We start from the raw sequence: 11,187 nt of genomic DNA, 5'->3' as shown, positions 1-11,187 counted from the left end.
TTTTTTTTAATACTGTTTGTAACTGTGTCTATGTGGGGGATGGGAACTTTTAAAATCACTTCCCTGCACAGGAGACCCGACCTTTTCCCTGCCGGGTCTCCGTTGTCGTTGGGTCCTAGCACCGTGGAGCAGCCTCCAACTGGAACGACCTGGGGGCTCCAGTCACGGAGCCTGCGGACTTACCATTGTGGGCCTGGCCGGATTCGGATCGTGGGGAGCGGTGGTGGCTCGCTGGTGCGGCCCGACTCCGGAGCTCGGAGGCTCCAGCTGCAGGTCCGGTGGACTGGGACATCGGGAGCTCGTGGGTCCGGGTGGGAGACCACTTTTCTGAGCTCCCGCAACGCAACTTCTCCAGCCCGTGTCGCGAGGTTGGAACAACCCAGATCAGGGCCGTACATCGCCCGGCGCGGCTTTAATGGCCGTGGGCATTCCAACGCTCGCCGGGGGCTCCAACTTTGAGACATTTTGACCTGGTGCGGGGCCGTACATCGCCCCGCGCGGCCTTAATGGCCGTGAGACTTACCATCACCCACCCGGGGCTTCAACATCGGGAGAAAAATGGTGCACAGGGGAGTGAAAATACTTTGTCCTTCAATTACAGTGAGAAGGAGATTCACTGTGATGGATGTTTGGGTGAATTGAATTGTTTGTGTGTCTTGTAGGAATTGTTTTTTTGTATGGCTGTAGAAACAGAGTTTCGTTTGAGCCTCACTGAGATTCAAATGACATTGAATAAATATTGTATTGTATTGTATTGTATTTACCAAAAGCAAAAAAAGTGCTGGAGGAACTCAGGTGGGACAGACCGTATCCGTGGATGACTGGACAGACAATGTTCCCCTTCAGGATCCATCTTTGGATGCTGCTTAATCCATTGAGTTCCTCCAGCATTTTGCTTTTTTTGCTCATTAATCCAGCTCTTGCAGTTTCCTGTGTCTCCACACTTATCAAAAGCTCAGAGAATTGCTAAGGACAAACTGCACCCCCTCCACATACACCTGGATCTCCTGCCATCAGGCAAGAGATATCGAAGCATCAAAGCCCGGACTACAAGACTGCTAAACAGCTTCCTGCCACAGGCTGTGAGGCTGCTAAACAGCCACTGTGTACTCACAGTCACTTGATTCTGTGGCTGGCACGGATACTTTAATAACTGGCACTGGCCACTCAAATCAGCTGCCCCGGACATTTTTATGATTGGTTTATTGTATTTTAACGTTGTGTTTTACCTGCTTTTAACTATTTATACTGTTCCATCAGGGACTGGATTGTTTTTAGTGTTATTATGTGTGAAATGTTTTAAATTTCATGTGCGATGCTCCGCTATTCACTGGGAAACGTCTTTTCATTTTGCACTGTACAACTGTTGCTTGCAAGATGACAATAAAGGTTGATTGATTGATTGATTGCTCGGAACCAATGGATCCTTCAAAACACGGCTGACAACAATTACGAGGACCACAACTGATGACTTCCAAGCATGCTACAATGAAAACCAAGTGACAACAAAAGTATCTGAGCAATGGTAAAGATGCACCACATCTCAACTCCACCATAACTCTCTCTATATGACGGTGGTGTGTTGCACTTTGCACAACATTGCACAGCAGTGAGATGGACCTGCAGGATGGACAAGATGAGGGGCCCAGAGTCAATAGGTGAGACGACCATGTTGGTGCAGGGACCGCCACAGGAGCAGCTGACAGTGTTGGACAAGAGGCCTAGGTGCCCACATTATTGTGAAGTTCACAAAGGCACCAAGAGAGCAACAAGCTGAGAAAATCAATGCAATTTGACCTACTCCTCTTCTGACCTTTCCTGACAACAGAAGAAAGCCTTGCAAATGGACAAGCATTGGCAGCGTGGCACACATAGTTACTCTAGTTAGCTTTGTTTATTTCACAGTAAACAAATCAACATGTAAAAAGGGCAATGTACAAGGAACTAAAACATTTGCAATACATGACAGTGGCAGCAACATTACCTATATGGTTCAAACTTAATCTTAGCAGTGTAACTGGTTCAAAGCAACCTTGGGCATATCTCTGTGAAATGCCAAAAAAAAAACACTTGACCTCATCCTCTGCCACACTCTCCCATTGTGTAAACAAGCCATAGAGGCAGAGATAGGTTACACAAAAAAGCTGGAGAAACTGATTCCTACTGTTCTTGGTCAATGTCCTCTGGCTTACAAGTCCAGGAGGGTCTAACTATAATCTGTTTTGCCTTTTCTTGTGTAGGCCGTTCTTTGGGACATACAGACACGAGGCAGCATGAGGGTGATGACTCTGAGTGAGAGGGGAGGTAATGCTGGTGGGCATCCAGGTAACAGTTAAAAATGAAGCACATTCATCAGATATTGATGGCCAGGTATCCTTTCACCATCACCCTTCCGTGCTTCACTGCCAGCAACGAGCTGGTGCCCATAACCAACACAACTGCTCTGTAAGACGCAGAGCCAACAAGGCCAGTGCATCATGCATCCCATTCAAGGTGGCATCCATAGTGTGCATGCCCTTTGTGAAAGCCTAGACACATCGTTTGCCCCCAGCTGATGGCACTCTCTCCAAGGGCAAAAATATTCATATAAGTCGCAAGAAAATAGCAGCAGGAGAGGGCCACCTTGTCTCTAGGTATCCCTCCCCCACCCTGGTCCATTCATGGTTGATCTGCCTCAGTTTCCAACTCTTGTTCAGTGCTAGTTCTGTATAATCTTCAATTCCCTAATCTTTATTATCTACCTCCACAACTGTCTGGTAAAGATAATTCCAATGATACACCACCCAATGCAGGAAGAAATTCTTATGCACCTCAGTTTGAATAACTCCCCCATACAATTATGACCCTCGATCGAGACGCTCCCATTAGTGGCAACATCTATCCTGTCATGCCTCTTCCTTAGGATCTTATTGCACTCTCATCCTCGAAATTAGCCTCATGAGTCTTTTCTGAACTGCCCAGTATATATTTTCTTAAAATAACAGTGCCCTTGGGGTAGCCTCATCAACAAATAGCATTGTAATAACATTCCTCTATTTTAGAAATCTATTCTCTCCCACTCCCTCCCCACCACCAATAAAGGCCAATGTATAAATTACCTTCATAATTACTTCCTTCATCTGCATGATCAGTTTCTGTATTTCATGCACAAGAACATCTCTGTACTCCATCCATTTAGGGTTTGTCTCCAATTTGAGAATAGTCTGCTTTTTTTTGTTTTTTTACCCAAGTGTATGTCCTCACATATTCAACATTTGCCAATTGATTGTGGAAATTATGTCTTGATCTTGCCTTGTAAATTAAGTTTCCATGAAATACTTGTCTGTTATTTTCTTCAGATTTCAAGTTCTTTACGTAAACTATCCAAGAATGACATCTGATTCTAAGTCTAACTTGTAGAAACAAATAACTGCAGATGCTGGTTAAAACGCAAAAGGACACAAAGTGCTGGAGTAACTCAGCAGGTCAGGCAGCACCTCTGGAGCACAAAGTGCTGGAGTACTTAAGAATGGTTTTGACCCGAAATGTCACCTATCCATGTTCTCCAGAGATGCTGCCTGACCTTCTGAGTTACTCCAGTACTTTGTGTCCTTTTGCCCAAGTCTAATTTAATTCTATTTCACATGACTAATCATATCACTTTGGTAACTGAACTGGGCAATAAATTTGCTATTCATTTTTATTGTTATAGACCCTGATAACAAAATTATTAAGAACTTACACAAAATTGTGTCTCTAAAATAGATTTGACATTTTTGTTAAATGTTGTATCCATCGTTCCTCAATCCATCGTTCCCTATCGTTATCATACTTCTGAAATATACTAACTGTCAGGTATAATGCAGAATTCATATCCATCTCTTACCTTTAGTGTCTGATTCAGGGATCAAGTCGTATGTGGCATAAGCCAGGCCAATCCACCTGTTGTTGATATCAGTAATGTGGCTTTTCAGAAATTGGTGAACCTCTTCACTTTTAATGAAAGCAAGATGCCCACCAGCACCTTTGCACCATCCCTGTGCACTTGAGAAGTTCAGCTGCATCTCCACAAATTCATAGCATGAACTTTGAAACTGCATCTGATGTTGGAGGCAGGGGACAGCGTCAACCTGATAATAAACACTAAAAGCAATGACCAAAACAATTTGGAATTCCATATTTAAAACTTCTGCAAAATCAGAGCATCTGTAGTGAGCTCACACCATTTAGTTATACAAGGTGTGTGTCTCGACCTTTATAGCAAACAGAAATTAGCACTTCCTGAATGTCATAAATAATGCCCTGATTATATTATCTGAGATCAGGTTTCTGATAATAAATCCAGTGCACTGTGATGAGCTTCTCTTGTGGTTCGAAATATGTGGGAGAATCACGTCAATGCAAATCATATCTGGTTTGTAATATTTTCTTCATTTCACACAATCAAGTCAAGTCAAGTCAAGTCAAGTTTATTTGTCACATACACATACGAGATGTGCAATGAAATGAAAGTGGCAATGCTCGCGGATTTTCTGTGCAAAAGACAAACAACAAAACAACCAAACAAATTATAAACACAATCATAACACACATATTCTTTTACATAATAAATAATAGAAGGAAAAACGTTCTGTAGAGTTAGTCCCTGGTGAGATAGGCGTTTACAGTCCGAATTGCCTCTGGGAAGAAACTCCTTCTCAATCTGCTTGAAACTCTTATTAGAGAGATATTGATTTCTTCTTTTCACTTATTTACAGCTGCATTAATGGCCATTTACACGTATTCTACCATTTGCTCCATTGCAGGATTCATTAGTCCCAAACTAATGTGTGCAAAGAGATAATTTCAAAAACTGCTTTAACCAACGGTAATGTTTGACTGCACATGCAGAAAGAGAAGCAGTCACCATTTTCAGCCAATAATCTTTAAATACAATCAAACAACAAGGAGGCATTACTCCAGTGAGTAAAACGTAAGTTTAGTATGAACAGTAAGAAGCATATAAATCTCTGCAATGATTGTAGTCTCAAAAGCACTGGGAAGAAGTAATAAAAAGAAATTGGCTGACATGCTATGACAACTACTGGATTTTAAATTTAATCCAATCAATTGCCATGATTCCTACATTTACAAAGAAGTACTTTATAAATTTTGCAAGGAACCATTGGCTCTTTGTGTTATGTCTTCAGTTTACAAAGCTATTTTCCCAAGTCTTCAGTTTACAAAGCTATTTTCCCAAGTCTTCAGTTTACAAAGCTATTTTTACATGTCTTTGGTTTACAAAGCTATTTTTCCCCTTGCAATCCCGTGCACAGAATATTCTTCATTGAAATAGCCAAAATGCATTTCGTCCAGCCAGTTTGATTAAAAAAAAGTCTATCGATTATAGAACTTAAGAGAACTGCTTCTTACTGGGTGAGAGCATAATTAGGAACTAATATAGTCATTTTACTTCATCAAATCTACAGTGCATTCAGAAAGTATTTAGACCCCTTCACTTTTTCCACAATTTGTTACGTTATAGAATTCTAAAATGAATTCATATTTTTTTAATCATCAATCTGCACACAATACCCTATAATTAAAAAACGAAAACAGGTGTTTAGAAAATTTTTGCAAAGTAATTAAAAAGAAATCGCTGAAATATCACATTTACGTAAATATTCGGACCCTTTACTCAGTACTTTGTTGAGGCACCTTTGGCAGCGATTACAGCCTCAAGTCTTCTTGGGTATGACGCTACAAGCTTGGCACACCTGTATTTGGGTAAATTCTCCCATTCTTCTCTGCAGATCCTCTCAAGCTCTGTCTGGTTGGATGGGGAGCGTTGATGCACAGCTATTTTCAGGTCCCTCCAGAGATGTTCGAACGGGTTCAAGTCCGGGCTCTGGCTGGGCCACTCAAGGACATTCACAGACTTGTCACAAAGCCACTCCTGCGATGTCTTGGCTGTGTGCTTAGGGTCGTTGTCCTGTTGGAAGGTGAACCTCCGCCCCAGTCTGAAGTCCAGAATGCTCTGGAGCAGGTTTTCATCAAGAATCTCTCTGTACTTTGCTTCGTTCATTTTTCCTTCGTTCCTGACTAGTCTCCCAGTTCCTGCCGCTGAAAAACATCCCCATATCATGATGCTGCCACCACCATGCTTGACCGTAGGTATGGTATTGCCAGGTGATGAGCGGTGCCTGGTTTCCTCCAGACGTAACGCTTGGCATTCAGGCAAGCGTTAAGAGTTCAATCTTAGTTTCATCAGACCAGAAAATCTTGTTTCTCATGCCTTTTGGCAAACTCCAAGCAGGCTGTCATGTGCCTTTTACTGAGGAGTGGCTTCCGTCTGGCCACTCTACCATAAAGGCCTGATTAGTTGAGTGCTGCAGATATAGCTGTCCTTCTCGAAGGTTCTCCCATCTCTACAGAGGAACTCTGGAGCTCCATCAGAGTGACCATCGGGTTCTTGGTCACCTCCCTGACCAAGGTCCTTATAGAATAGAATAGAATTACCTTTATTGTCATTCAGACCTCATGGTCTGAACGAAATTTCGTGCCTGCAGTCATACATACAATAATACAATAATAAACAACAATAAACACAAATTAACATCCACCACAGTGAGTCCTCCAAGCACCTCCTCACTGTGGTGGAGGCAAAAATCTTAGGGCTGCAGTCTCTTCCCTCCTCTTCTGTTCGACCTGCTGCCCTCTGGAAGGCGCTATAGGTGCATCAAATCCAGGACAAACAGACTCAGGAATAGCTGCTTCCCGAGAATTATATCTACCATGAATTCAAATCCACACATTCACTGACTACACCGCCCAACACTGACTTCCATCTGTATATATGTATATATGTATGTAGCGCCGTAGAATTTGTGCACCTATTCCCCCCCCCCCCATCTCCCTTCTGTTTTGTTTTCTGTTTCTTGTTTTTTGTGTAAAATTGTATGTATGCACTGAGTACGAGCAGCTTTCAGTTTCACTGTACATGTATAGTGACAATAAATGGCATATCTATATCTATATCTATTCTCTCTGCGCTGAGACGATACCCCACCGGGCGATGGCACAGACAGTCCCGCGGCTCACCGAGCCCCGCAAACAGGCCGGCTCAAACACCATGGCCCGGGGTGGTCGAAGCTGCCGCCCTCCAGTCCAGCCGATGCAGCCGCTGGCCCGCGGCTGAACCCCGGACTCCGATCACCGCCGCCAGAACGCTGTCCCAGCCACCGGAGCACCGTTCCAGCCCCGAGCCGGATCGCCCTCACGGGAGCACCGTTCCACCCTCGAGCTGGGCTGCTCCAACGGGAGCGCCGTACCTCCCTCGAGCTGGGCCACCCTCACGGGAGCGCCATTGCTCCCTCGAGCTGGGCCGCTCCGACGGGAGCACCACAGCCCCTCACAGGAGAGTCTCAGCCCTGCGCCAGGCCGCCCTCACGAGAGCATCACAGCCCCTCACGGGAGCCCCGTTCCAGCCCCGAGCCGGACCACCCTCACGGGAACGAGCCCAGGGCAAGTCATGACTGGCTCTGCCTCCGGAGTCTCGAGGTCGCCAGCTCCACCATTAGGCCTCAGCGCAGACGGAGGCAGTGAAGGGGGATACGACAAAAAAGTCGCATTCCCCCGAAGGGAGAGACAGCAAGCCCCGTTTCAACCCCCCACCCACATAAACAACCTAAAAACCGAAAACTTAACTAGACAAAACGAAAAAAAACAACACAAAAAAAGTAAAAACGAACGGACTGCAGGCGAGCCGCTGCTGCCAGGGCAGCGCCGCCACATGGGCTTCTCCCCCGATGGCTCAGTTTGGCCGGGATTTAAAATACGGCTGTAATGTAACAAAATGTGGTGGAGTCTGAATACTTTCTGAATGCACTGTACGTTATTCAACTACACAATACACTTCCACATCCTACCCTGTAACAAAGGCTACATAATTTTATTTGTGGTTTAATTAGAAAGCTGTCCATTTAGTTTTTGAATGCGTCGGCCCTTTTAAACAATAATTGAGCATTGTTCCATGAGTCAACAACAGGTGATGGTGTCCTGGGATGATAGTGCTATATAAACATTAACAAAATGTTACCTGACCCGCCAGATAATTCCAGCAATTTGTTGTTGTTTCGGTTTTCTTGTATCAACAATTTATGTTTTAAATTCAGTCATACTTAGCTTGATTTCCCTGTTGTTATCTCCCATTTGCATCTCTTGGCTCGTCACCATTGCATTTATCACCAATTTCCTTCCCGAAAATTTGGAACGTGTATCTGATATGTTCAATGAAAACATCATCACTTCATATTGCACTACCTGCTACATTGACATCAACACCTGGAGACTATGTGAATTGAGCACTTCTGCCCAATGCAATTTTGGGTTAGACTAAAAATACCCCTACACAGATCAATTCACTAGAATTAACAAACCAACCAAAGGTGGATTGCTGCTAGATTTATTAAAATTCCATATTCATTGATGGATTTCACAATGCAGAATCCCAACAAGATTGTGTGTTGTCATTTATGATTATTTTTGTCATTCGGAAAATTTGCAATCTACATTGTTAATGGATTAACCTGCACAATCATAATTCTGTATAAATTCTGTGCTGGTGGGAAAATAAAACAATATTTACTTGAAAATAAAACAAATATAAGCTATTTCATATATTTTCCTTGTACATCAAAATGTTATGTGCACAATTGCATTTTGCAAAGAAGATGAGTACAGAACGAATTTAAATAATCAATTATAAGCAACTTTGTTTAAAATTTCAAACAATATTAACGAGAACATTCATAAAGTACAATAAGATAAAAATAACTTTAACGTTATGCAATAAAGCCTAAAGAAAGATTAATATGCAGAGAATATCAAGCGGCTTAGACATGAGAAGGAGATAAGAATGAATAAGATAATTATCTAAATCTTGAAAGAATTCAAATCACCAGTAGAGTTGTCTTTGACCATGGATTTTTTGACAATGCAAATTCTTTAAAAATCATAAGTTAATACATCTTTATTTCCTCCCATTAAATAACACTTTCAGGTGAATAACAGATTTCTGCTAGTTGTTGAAGTATAACATCAGTAATGAAGAGTTAACCAAATGAAAGATAATTATTACAATTTAGCAATCATTTAGATTTTTGTTCTACGGTTGAAAAGGCTAAATTAATTCCTGTTTGCGACTGCGGACATCCAGTCCAGACCATCCCATACATCATGAATGACTGCTCACTGAGGCTTTTCCTAAGTGGCATCAAAGCCACCCACCCAGTAACTGATGCCGTCATGACCTGGATGTCTACCCTTGATCTGCAACTTTAGGCTGTGCACGCCATATGCAAGAAGCAGAATTCCAGTATGCAATATTGACAAGCATTTAATTCATTATATTATCTATGATTTCACAATGATCCAAAAGCAAGATTTAGATAGCAGTAAGACAATGTCATAAACAAGAATATTGCTTCACTGCTTATTCCAACTGGAAAAGCTTAGTAAATATGAATTGGCCTCCATGATCATTATTCAATGTCTCACAATTATGTTTGGATGATTGGGAAGGATATCATTCCCAGAAAATGCCGATTTTCATGCTTTTACTCCCCCTCCCATGCACTTTCCCAAATCATGCGAAGCATTTGATCAGCCTTGTGGTAGAAAATAGGAAGTATTGGGTTAATATATGATGAGCATTTGACGGCACTGGCCTGTACTCGCTGAGTTTAGAAGTATATGGGGGGGGGGGGGGGGGGACCTCATTGAAACCTCCTGAATAGTGAAAGGTCTGGATAGTGGATGTGGAGAGGATGTTTCTACTAGTGGGAGGGTCTAGGACCAGAGGCCCGAGCATCAGAATAAAAGCACATACCTTTAGAAAGGAGTTGAGGAGGAATTTCTTTAGTCATAGGATGGTGAATCTAGAATTCATATCCTAGTCCTCTCGAAATAAATGTTAGCATTCCCAGAAAATGCCGATTTTCATGCTTTTACTCGCCCTCCCATGCACTTTCCCAAATCATGCGAAGCATTTGATCAGCCTTGTGGTAGAAAATAGGAAGTAATTGAAGAGAAGAACTGTGTATGCATAATCCAAGAAGAAATATTGATTAATGTGCAAAACAAAAATGCTAAAAAAATATAAAATTAATTAATCGTAAAAACTCTCCTATAAACATAATTGTTACGCCTATATCCTTCATTTTCTTCAACTGAGATTTCTTCTCTAAAAATTGAAAGGGCAAACTGCCAAGTCCATTCCCTCCCCACTCTACATTCTGCCTCATTTCCCAGAACCCCCCCACTGTTCTCACTATCTTTTTGAATCATTCTCCACCATGGCCATCACAATATCATTACTTTAGCAAAAATTGTCAATAGATGTTCCATCTTGGCTATCTCATAAGGTGCCTGCCTTTATAGTTTATAGACTGCCTTTAATATTTAATGTTTTATGTATCATTCTTAACTGTCACTGTATGTCATGTTGGCACTTGCGGGCGGAGCACCAAGGCAAATTCCTTGTATGTGAATACGTGGCCAATAAAGCCCCTGTCCCATTTGGGCGACCTCTGAGGTCGTAGGTTTTCGTCACTCTCCTTCATGGTAGAAAGTGGTCTCCGCATAGTCGAGGCTTGTATTAATCAAGAATCTGTCAATCTCTGCATCAAAAATATCCATTGACTTGGCCTCCACAGCCTTCGGTGGCAATGAATTCTAGATTCACCATCCTATGACTAAAGAAATTCCTCAACTCCTTTCTAAAGGTATGTCCTTTTATTCTGATGCTCGGGCCTCTGGTCCTAGACCCTCCCACTAGTAGAAACATCCTCTCCACATCCACTATCCAGACCTTTCAATATTCAGTAAGTTTCAATGAGGTCCCCCCCCCCCCCATATACTTCTAAACTCAGCGAGTACAGGCCAGTGCCGTCAAATGCTCATCATATATTAACCCAATCATTCCTGGAATGATTCTCATAAATCTCCTCCGGACCCGCTCCAACGCCAGCACAGATATGCGGCTCAAAACAGCTTCCAATAGTTCAGCACAGGAACCTGACTAGCACCCGGACTAAAGATTGGATGAAATACTACACTTTGAAATATACGAACATATCTCGAATGATGTCTTTAAACTTAAACAAACTTTTCCATTCTTCCTTAATTACCTTTTTCACCCCTCTCTCTCTTTTTTTTTTTTTTTTTTTT

The sequence above is a fragment of the Leucoraja erinacea genome, chromosome 17 (assembly GCF_028641065.1).
Source record: "Leucoraja erinacea ecotype New England chromosome 17, Leri_hhj_1, whole genome shotgun sequence".
In the NCBI taxonomy this organism is placed as follows: domain Eukaryota; kingdom Metazoa; phylum Chordata; class Chondrichthyes; order Rajiformes; family Rajidae; genus Leucoraja; species Leucoraja erinaceus.
The sequence above is the reverse complement of the archived record's forward strand: the minus strand, read 5'-3'. Positions refer to the sequence as shown.